Consider the following 13582-nt stretch of genomic DNA (forward strand, 5'->3'; position numbering starts at 1 on the left):
CTATCATACCTTGCCTACGCCTGGAGTTCCTATTGTGGGCAGAGGCCTACCACCAAATCAAGGAACTGCCATTCACACTACCCCCTGCCACCCAAACCCTAACCTCAGATGCATTAGACTATGCATGGGGGACTCACCTGGCAGGGAACTGCATTCAGGGCAAATGGAACCCAAATCAAATGCACCTACATATCAATCAAAAAGAAATGTTAGCTGTACAGAATGCTCTGACAGCCTTCAAGGACTACATTCTTCCAGGACAACTAATGGTAAAGATGGACAACACCACTGTTATGTGGTACATAGACAAGCAGGGGGGTACACATTCCTACCCCCTCTGAAGACTAGCCATGGCATTGTAGAACACAGCCTTCAGCTACCAAGTGCAGCTATAAGCTCATTTCTTGCCAGGAAAATTAAATACACTGGCAGATGGATTAAGCAGAAAACTCATAGACCCACATGAGTGGCAACTGGAACCACGTTTTTTCACCATGTTGACAAGTAAATGGTGGAGTCCAGACATAGATCTGTTTGCCTCCCCCCAGAACTACCGGTTGAACAAGTTTTGCACAGACTCCCCACAAACAAGCCTGGAAAGTGGATGCTCTCTCCTTCAGCTGGAAAAACCTATCCGTCTACGCCTTTCCCCCTCTGCTCTCCAAAGTTCTGCTGAAAGTCAAACAGGACAAACCAAGGATGATTTTGATTGCTCCAGACTGGCAGTGTCAACACTAGTACCCACTCCTGCACAGTGTGATGCAAATATCTCCATGGCACCTGCCTCAGACTCCTTCCCTACTTGTCTCAGCAGGAGAACCAAGGTCTGCGCCCTCAGCTTCCAACATTGAACCTTGCAGCTTGGCTAATCACTTAAATTCTCCTTTATCATCCCTCAGCAAACCTGTGATGGATGTCATCTTGGCGGCGAGAAGACCTAGTGTTAGAAAATCTTATGCTGACAAATGGAAAAAATGATGTACCTGGAACCAATCTTAAGGGATGAGCACAGCAGCTCCCAATTTACCTCAGATTTTACAATACTTAACTGAGATGCTTCACAAGGGCCTGTCTTTTTCCTCCATTAAAATCCATGCCTCAGCCATTTCAGCTCATTATAACACAGAACCTCCCCTCTTCTCTCATCCCCTGCTCAAGCAGTTCCTCAGAGGGGCCAAAAATCTGAGACCACCCAGGAGACCTCCAACCCCAGTCTGGGACCTTAACTTTGTTTTGGAGAAACTCACTCCTTTCAAGCCAGCTGCTACTGCAGACTTAAAATTTCTTTCTTGGAAAATGGCTTACTTTTTGCAATCACTTCAGCTAGAGGGGTATCTGAATTACAGGCCCTTATGGCAGTGGAGCCTTTCATCATCTTTCATGCGGACAGGGTGTCCCTCCGAACCAATCCCTCCTTCATGCACAAGGTGGTATCCAGTGTGGCTCTCAGTCCATTCATTTGCCAACCTTCTTTCCCAATCCACAGAACAAAGGGGGATGGATACTGCAATCCTTAGATGTGCACAGACAACTTAGATTCTACTTGGACAGGAATAAACCTCAAAGGAATTCTGAACTGCTGGTGGCATATGCTGCAAGGGCAGAGAGGGGAAGGCTATTTCAAAGCAAACCATTTCTAAATGGATAGGCCATTGCATTCATTTCTGCTATAAGCACCATGGAAAACCTGTCCCCCAGGGGATCAGACCTCACTCCACCAGGGCTGCATCTACCTCTACAGCCTTTCTCAGAGGTGTCCCTACCAGAGATATCGTAGAAGCTGCTTCCTGGAGTTCTGTACATACTTTCACCAAGCATGATAATTTGCCAATTTTCTCTAAATCCAGAGCTGGCTTTGCCACTGCAGTCTTGCAGAGCCTTATAACTGGGCCTAATGCTATCTAAATTCCTCCTCCCAATCCTAGCTTTGGGAATCTACCCAAATGTAATGACTGCAACAGTGAAATACGAAGAACATAATACAGTTGTGTACATTTACCATAAATGTAGATGTTCAAGTGTATTCACTGTTGCAGTCCTGGTTTCCCTCCCTCCAGCCCCCCTAACTTCTTTTGGCTATACCTCTACTTTCCTTTACTATGCTTAAAAGCCTTTTTGGTGTATTTGCTTTTTGTTGGAGTTATAGCATTGTACTTTTATATATTTAATTGCTTCACATTAGGGGGGCACCTGACATCTGGGGCAAGAAAAAATTGATGTAATGGCTTCGGCTGCATGTTTTATACCCCTGACGACCTGACGTCATGGAAGAAGGGACAGCAACTGACGCAGGACCCAAGACTTTGTTAATCAGGCTGACTAAAGGCTACCTGCAAGCAGATGACCCAAATGTAATGACTGCAACTGTGAATACTCTCGAACATCTACATTTATGGTAAGTGTACACAACTGTACTTTCTCTGCTCTGCCCTTTGGCTTATCTACTGCGCCCAGGGTATTCACAAAGTGCCTAACTCCAGTCATTGCATTTTGCAGGCAAAGAAATATTCAAATATACCTAAACCTGGACGATTGTCTAAGTCAGGCAGAAATCCAGGACATACTTTTGAATCATCTGATTTTTGTACAGAAGGTGCTAACTTGTCTGGGGTACAACATAAATGAAAAGAAATCACACCTGGTACCCTGTCAACAAGTTATATTCCTGGGAGCAAGCTTGAGTACAACTTTCCAGATGGCTTTACTCATGCCAGAGAAACATATTTACTTGACAACCTACTTCAAACAAGTGGCCACAAAAACCCTGCTATCTGCAAGGCAAATACTACAAGCCTTGGGGTTCATGGCCTCCTGCATTCTTCTAATTCCATATGCAAGACTGCATATGAGGAAACTACAATGGTATCTAAAAAAAACCTATGGTGTCAACACTCTCAGGATCTAGAAGCAATGATTTCTATCATACCTTGCCTACGCCTAGAGTTCCTTTGGTGGGCAGAGGCCTGCCAACAAAACAAGACTACCATTCACACTACCTCCTGTCGCCCAGACCCTAACAGACGCATCAGACTATGCATGGGGGGCGCACCTGGCAGGGAAGTGCATTCAGGGCAAAAGGAACCCAAGTCAAATACACCTGCACATCAATCTAAAATAAATGTTAGCTGTACAGAATGTCTGACAGCCTTCAGGGACCACATTCTTCCAGGACAATTAATGGTAAAGACTGACAACACCACTGTTTATGGTACATGAACGGGGGGGGGGGGGGTAAACATCATTACTCCCTCTGTAGACTAGCCATGGCATTGGGAAACACAGCCTTGAGCTACCAAGTGCATCTACAAACTCAGTTCCTGCCAGGAAAACTAAATACACTGGCAGACAGACTAAGCAGAAATCTCATGGACCCACACAAGTGGAAACTGGAGCCAAGGATTTTCAACATGTTGACAAGCAAATGGGGGATATAGACCTTTTTGCCTCCCCCCAGAACTATCATTTGGAAAAATTTTGCACAAGGACTCCCCACAGGCCAGCTTCGAAAGTGGATGCTCTGTCCTTCAGCTGGAAAAACATAACAGTTTATGCCTTTCCTCCTTTGCCTCTGCTCTCCAAAGCACTACTAAAGATCAAACAAGGCAAACAAAGGACAATTTTGATTGCACCAGACTGGCCACGCTAATACTGGTACCCCCTCCTGCGCAGTGTCACTGTTGGTCCCATGACACCTGCCTCAGACGCCTATCTTGCTGTCTTAGCAGGAGAACCAGATTCTGCACCCTCAGCTTCAAACACTGAACCTAGCAGCCTGGCTAATTACCTAATCTCTCCTTTACCATCCCCCAGTAAACCAGTGATGGGTATCATTTTAGAGGCAAGGAGGCATAGTACTAGAAAGTCTTATGTTGAAAAATGGAAAAGATTCTCTGCCTTGAACCAATCTCAAGGGATGAGCCCAGCAGTGCCCAATTTACCCCAGATTTTACAATACTTAACTGAGATGCTTCATAAGTGAGTGTCTTTTCCTCAATAAAAATTCATTCCTCAGCCATTTCAGCTCATTATAACACAGAACCTCCCCTCTTCTCTTATCCACTGCTCAAGCAGTTTCTCAGAGGTGCCAAAAATTTAAGACCAACCAGGAGAGCTCCAACTCCAGTCTGGGACCTTAACTCTGTATTGCAGAAACTCACCCTTCCTCCTTTCGAGCCAGCTGCTACTGCAGATTTAAAATTCCTTTCTTGCAAAACAGCTTTCCTTTTAGCAATCACGCAAGCAAGAAGGGTGTCTGAATTACAGGCCTTTGTGGCAGTGGAGCCTTTCATCATCTTTCATGCGGCCAGGGTGTCCCTCAGGACCATTCTCTTTCATGCCAAAGGTGGTGTCCACTGTGGCCCCTAATCAGTCCATTCGTTTGCCAACCTTCTTTCCTAATCCACAGAACAAAGGGGAACCAATACTGCACTCCTTAGATGTGCACAGACAACTTAGATTCTACTTGGACAGGACTAAACCTCAAAGGAAGTCTGAGCAACTGCTGGTGACATTTGCTGCTGGGACAGAGGGGAAGGCTATTTCAAAGCAAACCATCTCCAGATGGAAAGGCCATTGCATTAATTTCTGCTATAAGCACCATGGAAAAACCTATCCCACAGGGATCAGACCCCACTCAACCAGGGATGCATCTATTTCTACAGCCTTTCTCTGAGGTGTACCTACCCAGGGACATCCCTGGAGGTTCTGTGTATACTTTCACCAAGCATTACCATTTGCCAGTTTTTCTCTAAATCCGGAGCTGGCTTTGCCACTGCAGTCTTGCAGGGCCTTATAGCTGATCCTAATGCTATCTGAATTCCTCCTCCCATCCTTAGCTTTGGGAATCTACCTAAATGTGATGACTGCAACAGTGAAACACGAAGAACATAGTACAGTTGTGTACACTTACCATAAATGTAGATGTTCGAGTGTATTCACTTTTGCAGTCCTGGTTACCCTCCCTCCAGCCCCCTGACTTCTTTTGGCTATACCTCTTCTCTCCTTTTAATACGTAAAAGCATTTTGGTGTATTTGCTTTTTTGTTGGAGGTATAACCTTGTATATTTATAGATTTAATTGCTTCCCATTGGGGGGCAACTGACATCTGAGGCAAGAAAAACTGATGTAATGTCTACTGCATGTTTTGTACCTCTGACCTGATGTCACTGAAGAGGAGTTTGCAACTGACATAGGACCCAAGACTTTAATCAGGCCGACTGAAGGCTACTGCAAGCAGATAACCCAAATGTGGTGATTGCAACAGTGAATACACTCGGACATCTACATTTATGTTAAGTGTACACAACTGTACTTTCTGAGCTCTGCCCTTCGGAGTCACCACCTGGCAGACGAGCTCAACAGATCCATTTTGTCCCATTTCGAGCGGTCTCTCAACCGATCAGTAGCAGACTTGATCTTCAGCTATTGGGGCCAACTGTGCTGTGACCTGTTTGCATGCCCCCAGAACAACAAGTGCAGCAACTACTCTGATTTCCCCCATCCATGGGAGTCCCCAAGGGATGCGATTGTTCACGATTGGCTTCCTGGTCTCCATTATGCTTATCCCCCACTATCCTTGATGCCAAACTTTCTTCAGAAAGCAAAGCATTTGAAGTCCTCTGTAATCCTCCTTGATCTCGTCAGATTTGGTTTCCCTTCCTCTGTCCTCACCTGAAATATCCTCCATGGATACTGTAACCCAAATAGGACCTCTTTTTTCACCAGGTAGAGTGTTTTTCTCCCCAGTTTGATATCCCTCAAATTGATTGGTTTCTCCACTTCCAGTGATTGTTCGAAGGTCCAGGCTTGCTTCCCCAGACAGAGACATTATTCTGGCCTCCCAAAAAAGAGCTACCAAGAAAGTCTATGGGAGTAAGTGGAAAAGATTTATTTTCTGGGCCTCTAAAGAGAAGATTGTCCTTTTTTCAGCTATCCTGCTTTCCCTGTTGTCCCTTTTCAAAGAAGGAGCCAGCTTCTCTACCATCAAACTTCACTTGGCAGCCATCTCTAACTTTCATTAGGTAATGGGTTCAATTTTCCCACAACTTCCAAACTGTGCAAGGCCTTCTTAAAAGGGATCGTCCTCCTCAGGCCTCCAGTCAAAGGTCCTTCCCTGCCATGAGATCTCACTGTGGTCTTGCAAGGCTCAACTCAAAACCTTTTTTTTACCAGCCAGTGATTGTGACTGTGTTTCTTTCGTCGCAACACAGTCTTTATCATCGCCATCACTTCAGCAAAGAGAATTTCTCAAATTCAGGCCTTGTCTTCTAAGCCTCCTTAAATTGTTTTACACCAAGATAAAGTATCCCTTCATACTAATCCCTCTTTCATGCCAAGGTAGTTACAGAATCCAACTTCATCCAGACCATGCAACTACCAGATGTTCATCGTGTTTCACTGTTGCAGTCATTACACTTGGGTTATCTTATAGGTTCATAGGTTCATACTAGGCTATCTGCCCTAGGGCATTTATAAGCCTAGCCAGAGTGTGTGTGGCTTTCACCACCCCTTAGGATGAGAATACTATACCCATTAGTTTGCTGTGCCTCTGTCCAGCAGTGACACAGAGATGATTCCCGGGGTAAACCTACGATCTCCCATCCACTCGTCAAGATTTCTCTTGAACAGAGTCAGTGAGGGGCTCTGCCTCACATGGACTGGGATTCTGTTCCGTAGTGTAGGGAGTCTCTGGGTGATGAATCTGTCCCTCCAGCACGTCCTATTTATATCCGTGTTGAGGTTTAAGTCTCTTGCTCGTGGCTCTGGTGGATTTGGATTTTTGAGGTGGAGCATGTCCATTTAATTCGGGTTGGACATGGCCTTGTATGTCAGGCACAGATCACCTCTGAGCAGACGGTATGCACTGAATAGAGCTGGAGTTTCTTCAGTCGGGCATCGTATGACATATGTTTGAGCCCCTTTATCCTTTTGGTGAGGAACTTTTGGGGTCTTTCCAACTGCTGCAGGTGTCTGGTAAGGTACATTCCGAATGGGGCATTGTACTCAATCATTGGTCTGATAAGTGAAGAGTACAGGGTACAATGACCTCTCCTGATCTGGATGTGAATCCCTTCATGATCAGGTGGGCAATGTAGAAGATCTTCCTAACCACTTTGGCAATGTGAGTGTCAAAAGAGAGGTTACTGTCAACTTGGGTCCCCAGGTCCCTGATAACTTCTTCTGTGTTTAATGGATTACCACCTATGTGGTAATTAGGGGTTACCTTGTTTTTCCCAAAGGGTATGACTATACATTTTTTGGCATTTAGCTTAAGGCCATGGCTCTGGCTCCAGTTATCCATTTCTATGAGACCTCTCTGGAGGATGTCTGTGTCTGAGGGAGTGTCAATTTTGGTGCCCAGTTTGCAGTCATCTGCAAATTTTGTCGGCCACAATCCCCCTATGTTTGCCTGCACTTCAGAAAAATAAATGCCGAACAAGAGGGGGCCCAGGACTGAGCCCTGTGGGACACCGCTCGTGACCGGCTTAGAGTCTGACATGGCACCAGCAACTCTAATCCTGTGTGTTCTGTCCTTGAGCCAGTTTGCAACCCATCTTGTGACATATGGGTTTACATCTAAGCTGGTGAGCTTTTCTATGATGCCCGATTGGGGTATTGTGTCGAACGCTTTTGCTAGGTCACGGTAGGCTGTGTGAACTGCCTTACCCTCATCAATGGCCTTAGTGACTGTTTCGAAAAAGTCGACCAAGTTCAAGAGGCAGGATCTGCCCTTGACAAAGCCAAATTGGGTAGGATCCAGTGTCTGTAGGTCCCCAATGTCTTTATTTATGAGTTCCATTATGATCCTCTCCATAGCTTTGCAGACGAGGCTCGTCAAGCTTATGGGGCGGTAATTTCAGGGTCCGAGAAGCACCGCCTTTGTGGAGTGGGACCACAGTTGCCGTACGCCATTCTTTGGGTACGTATCCTGTAGTAAGGCTAAGATTAAACAGCAGCCTTATGTGTGGGTTTAGTTCCTCATTGAGTTCATGTAGCACACAGCCGGGGACACCGTCCGGTCCCATTGATGCTGTGTTTTTTGCTTTAGAGAGAGCAGCTCTCACCTGGGCATCTGAGATGTTTGGGAGGCTAGACTCTGGTGGGATAGATATTTCTCCTTTTGGGGGGAGGGAGGGGAGAAATTTGCACTGAACCTGTCTGCCAGTATGTTGGCAATGTCTGTGGGTTCAGTGATTTTTTTATCATTTTGGACTAATTCTGAGCATATCTGGGAGTTTCCACCCAGGTTTCTAACATAGCTAAAGAAGGCCTTATGATTGTCTTTTGTGTCATTAGCGATTTTTCTCTCAAAGTTGGCCTTGGATGATTTTATGAGTGATCGTAGTTTTTTGCTAGTATTGATCAGAGATGCCTTCCCTTTTAGGGATTTTGCTCTGTCATGTAGTAGCTTTCTCCTCTTGTTGTAGAGTTTGTTTATGGTTGGGGTCCACCAGACCGGGCGCCTGCCTTTGGTGGAAAGGGTCTTGATTTTATTAGGGATTGCTTGATCCATACATTCCTGGAGGTGCTCGTAGAAGGCATTTCTAAGGGTTTCAGCAGCGTGGGTTGTGGTTTCCACTGGCTCGGGGGCCTTGAAGGATACCACTCCAGTCTTAAGAAGTGTGAAATTTGCTTTTGAGAAGTTCTTCACTGTGGTCTTTTTTGCTGGGGGTGGAGGCGGGATTTGGATCTCCAGTGAGATTAATTTATGGTCTGATCTCACCAATGAGGGATATACTTCCGGTGTGGAGCATTTTTGTCCCCATGTTTGTGATGATCAGGTCTAGTATATTTTCTCCTCTTGTGGGAATGGTGACTAGTTGTTCCATAGCATTTGAGTTTATGAACCTTTGGGCTAGGGTGTTGGGGCTTGAGTAATGTTCCCAGTCTATGTTTGGGTAGTTGAAGTCACCCAATATGATGATGTTTGGAGAGACATTCATACTCTCCAGTGTCTTCAGGAAGGCTGTGTGGGTTTCCTGAGTTTGAGAAGGTGGTCTGTAGCATGTTACAAACTGTAGGGCAGTTTTACCTATGGTTAATTGCACCTGGATGGTCTCCGATGCTTTGTGCGTTGCCACTAACCTGGAGGTGTGGGTATCCTTTATGAATATGGATACTCCCCCTCCTTTTGTGGTTCGGTCCGGATTTTGGGGCCGGAACACATGATATGAGGTATAACCTGATAGTGCTGGGGTGCTCTCAGGAGCCTTGAACCAGGTTTCTGTCACAGCACAGACATTGATGTTCTCCATACTGAGGAGGGCTTCGAGGGCGTGCATCTTTAGGTTTAGACTTCTGGCATTGAGCAGTATTACCCTTAGTTTTTCTCCATTTTGTTTTCTAGGGCGGTAGGTTTATCATTTGAGCCTTGCCTAAAAAGGCACTATGGGGGTGGCAAGAGCCTTTGCCAATATCCGAAGCCCAGGGTGACAGGTGCAAGCCGTCCCTTGCGAAGCAGCGTGGCTTGTCAAGCATGTCATCCCAGGCAGACAGACATTGGATCCCCTTAGAATGACACCAGTAATTAAGCCAATTATTAAAGCTGATCATTTTGTCTCTGTATTGTGGCATCATTCTTGGTGAGGGTAGGATACTGCTCAGGGTCAGGGTCATACCGGCCTGGGCTACATAATCTGAGAGCTCCTCTATGTCTCTCTTCATGTAGTCCAGGGAGGTACATCTCAGGTCGTTCACACCGGCATGGACAATGACTGAGTCATACTACTTGCTGTGGAGTGACCTGAGTGCTTGTGTTATGTGGCGGATTCTAGCGCCTGACAGGCAGCTTACTGTGATCTTTTCCTTGTTCAGTCTGGTGAGTGGGACGTCAGTGTGTCTGGCATTGTGTTTGGCCTTAAGGGCTGTGACTGTTTAGCGCACTGACTTTGAGAACTATGTGTTGCATGTCTTATGTCTTGAGGTGGCAGTTGCTTGGGTGTCTGCTTTGGAGGCCTCTGTAGTTTTGGTAGATTTTTGATCAGTGCCTCCGAGTATGTCTTTGTGTGTTTGTGTTTGTTTTGCAGTTGTGATATTTCTATGTGAAACTGGGTTTGTGGTGTGCATGGTTTCCTTCTCCTCCTGTCTGGTCTTGCCAGTCCTGAGTTGAGAGAGCTCAGCCTCCAGTTTGGCTATATAGTTGCATCTCTCACATGTATTTGTGTTTTGTGGGAGAAGGAGTGGGTTGTCTGTGTACATGAGGCAATTGTAACATTGCCTCAAGATGCCCAGATTCACCAGCTGAACAGGAGAGGACGCTAGCAACTGACCCTTCGACATGCTAGAAAAAGTGGAAAAGTTTGCTGTGTAACTGAGTCAGAAGGGACCTATAGGGAAATGGGTACTCAAGGGGATTCTAGGCTAATGTAGTACTTTGTTTAGTATACAAGTACTTTACCTATATAAAAATGCTTTAGGAGCAAGTGCTGAGCGTTTGAGATAGAGAATAGACTGTTTAGATTGCAAGTAGAGAAGTTCTAAGGGAAAAATTGAAGAGCACACTTTACGGAGCCAGAAATAGTTTAACCGGCGCTGCCCGATGGTGCTCTATGGGCAACTCCTCGGTAAATCACGCAAAAGCGCGCTAAAGCGGGCTTTATAGCAGGGGGTTGAAAAGAGCTAGGAATTGACCCAAAATGGCCAATAGATAACAAGTTTCTGGCTGGAACCACTGCTCTAGGGACAAATAGGCTGCTCAGTGCTCCCCACTCCCACTGGTGAACGAAGAAGCTTCCCTTTATCCAAATAAGGATATGGAATAGCACAGGAACCAAGCCAAAGCCCAGAGATCAGCAAACTCTGAAGACTGGACTATTCTAGTTCAGTAAGGCAGGAAAACAAGATTTTTTTTTTTTTTTTTTTTTGCAGAAAACAGAGGAAAAACGGGCAGCAAATGCTATAAATGCTTTTAAACGGCTAGCGCACTTGAGTGTGTTAGCCTACAGGTAAAATTAAGCAACGAATAACCTTTTTAAAAGTTCAAAACAATTAATCAACACAAAAACAGTTTAAATAGAATGCAGAGCTGTATAAACAGGCGAAAATGCAGTCGCTAAGCAGTAAATAATCAAAAGGCCAGAAAAAAATGCTTAAATCAGGAAAAAGTCACTCTTTTGCTCTCTGCTGCTTGTAGAACTCTGCAGGACACCACGAGGAGCTGTGCTGAGTTGAATACAAGCGAAAAAGCCCGCTAAAGCGGGCCTTATTACAGGGGGCTGAAAAGAGCTAGGAATTGACCCAAAATGGCCAATAGACTACAAGTTTCTGGCTGGAACCACTCCTCTAGGGACAAATAGGCCGCTCAGTGCTCCCATCTCCCACTGGTGAACAAAGACGCTTCCTTTTATCCAAATAAGGATATGGAATAGCACAGGAACCAAGACGACAAAGCCCAGAGATCAGCAAACTCTGAAGACTGGACTATTCTAGTTCAGTAAGGCGGGAAAACAAGAATTTTTTTTTTTTTCTTTTTTTTTCTTTTTTGCAGAAAACAGAGGAAAAACAGACAGTAAATGCTATAAATGCTTTTAAACGGCTAGCGCACTTGAGTGTGTTGGCCTACAGGTAAAATTAAGCAACAAATAACTTTTTAAAAGTGCAAAACAGTTAACACAAAAACAGTTTAAATAGAATGCAGAGCTGTATAAACAGGCGAAAATGCAGTCGCTAAGCAGTAAATAATCAAAAAGCCAGAAAAAATACTTAAATCAGGAAAAAGGCTACCCGCAGTCTGCCTGAATTCCAAAGTTCTGGTCCTGCGTCTGTTGCTGTCTCCTCTTCCCTGACGTCAGTGCGCCAGGGGTGTACAAGATGCAGCCGATGCCATTTTCTTCAGTCTTTCTTGCCGCGCGGTGCCCGAAGCAAAAGCAGTTCACAAGTGCCGGTCGGCCGACTCTGAGATTTTCGAAATTGAATTTCAGAACCGAAGTCTTCAATAAAGCGAAGTACCCCGTTGGGGAAACTTTTTTCTTGCTCCAGACCAATGTCCGTAAAAGTTAACAATTGTATTTCTTGTGGGAAGCAAATACCTCATAAGGATTTTCATTCTTACTGTATTCCTTGCCTAGGCCCTGACCACGATGTTGCTAGTTGTCAGTTTTGTGCTAGATTCAACCAACGCACTATTAAGTGTCGGTTTGATTTTGCTTTACATTACTTTGGCCGAAGGTTTAACTACATAATGCCGTCGGAACAACCGACAGGAATTCATAAAAACCGCAGAGACAAAGAAAAGAACAGGCATCCGAGGTCCAAAACCGACGACGAAGCCTCTTCTAGGCCATTCGCCGGTTCTCAGTGAGGCTCTTTCGCAGCCCTTGACACCTGCTACCTCAGAGCCACAGGTCGCCTCCGACTCCCACGTGGAGACAAGTAGGCCTCTGGAAACTCAAGGTATTGGACCTACAGAAACTGTTCCCTCATATGGGTCCGGAGCTGCTGAGCAGGCATCGGCTTCTGAGGGTGTTTTCAGACCTAAACAGCTTACTATCAAGTCCACTTCAGCAGCCAAGGCAAAGTCTAGAACACCATTAAAGACAAAGAAACAAGTACAGCATTCTCTTGGACAGTCATCCATGCCAAAGAAACAGATGCTTAAAATGGCCGAGGACCTAATTACTTTGATCAGGGGTTCCCATCCCCCTCCTGATAAAAGGCCTAGGCAAGACACTGACAATGACTCCTCTGACCAGGTTTCTATTTCCTCTGATTCCTCTTCAGAACAGGGATATTCTCTTCCTCCCTATGAGGACTCTGATGCTGAAGAATCTATCCCTTCAGCCTCTCCTCCTGAGGATTACTCTTTTGGGGAAACCTTGCACACCATGAGGGAGCATTTCCATTGGGAGAGCCAGTATTATTCAGAATCCAAAAAAAGGCTCAGAGACTTTATTTTACTGCCTCAGCACAGGCCCCTTGCTATCCCCCCTTTACTAGATATTGTTGATTATGTTTTTTCTGAATCCAGTTAGTCTCCTGATTCTTTACCCCCTGCACCAGTCAAGCCAGATAGGTACTACAGTGTCCCAGACTCGCATAAATTTCTTTATAAAAACCCTGCTGCTGACCCAGAAACAATTTCTCAGGGTTCCAAAGGGGTCAAGGCTTCCACTGCAAAAAAGCCCAGTTCCCTCAGATAGGGATTCCAGAGCACTGGATAGATGGGGGAAAAAAGTTTACATTTTTGTTACTTTAGTTGTAAGGGCTTTAAACTGCCAGTTTCACATGCTTAAATATCAACAATACCCAATGTCTTTGCTAAAACAGAAAATGCTTACAAGCTCAGAATGTTCTGACAATGAGGAAATGCAGGATTTATTGCATGCAGCTGAACAAGTGGGAAAGCATACTCTGCAATGTGGTTTTGATAAATTAGAGGCTTCTTGCAGAGCCGCAGTTACAGGTTATGTCATTCGAAGGCATGCTTGGTTAAAAGAACAAAGTTTACCTGATCATGTTAAAGCAAAATTATTGGATGCTCCATTATAGCATGATACTTTGTTTGGTGTTAAGGCAGAAGAGGTGTTAAAGAAAATGGAGGATAAAGCAAAATCAATGCAGACAGTAAAGGATTTCTTACAGGTTC

The 13582-nt window shown here is 45.1% G+C and overlaps 1 protein-coding gene across 1 annotated transcript in view; it reads left to right on the top strand.

The window, feature by feature from the left end:
• NUDT21 (nudix hydrolase 21) overlaps positions 1-13582 on the top strand; it is a 704082-nt gene that overhangs the window by 300260 nt on the left and 390240 nt on the right. The window lies entirely within an intron of this gene.

This window comes from Protopterus annectens, chromosome 8.part0 (genome assembly GCF_019279795.1).
Source record: "Protopterus annectens isolate FY-2018-M chromosome 8.part0, PAN1.0, whole genome shotgun sequence".
Lineage (NCBI taxonomy): Eukaryota > Metazoa > Chordata > Ceratodontiformes > Protopteridae > Protopterus > Protopterus annectens.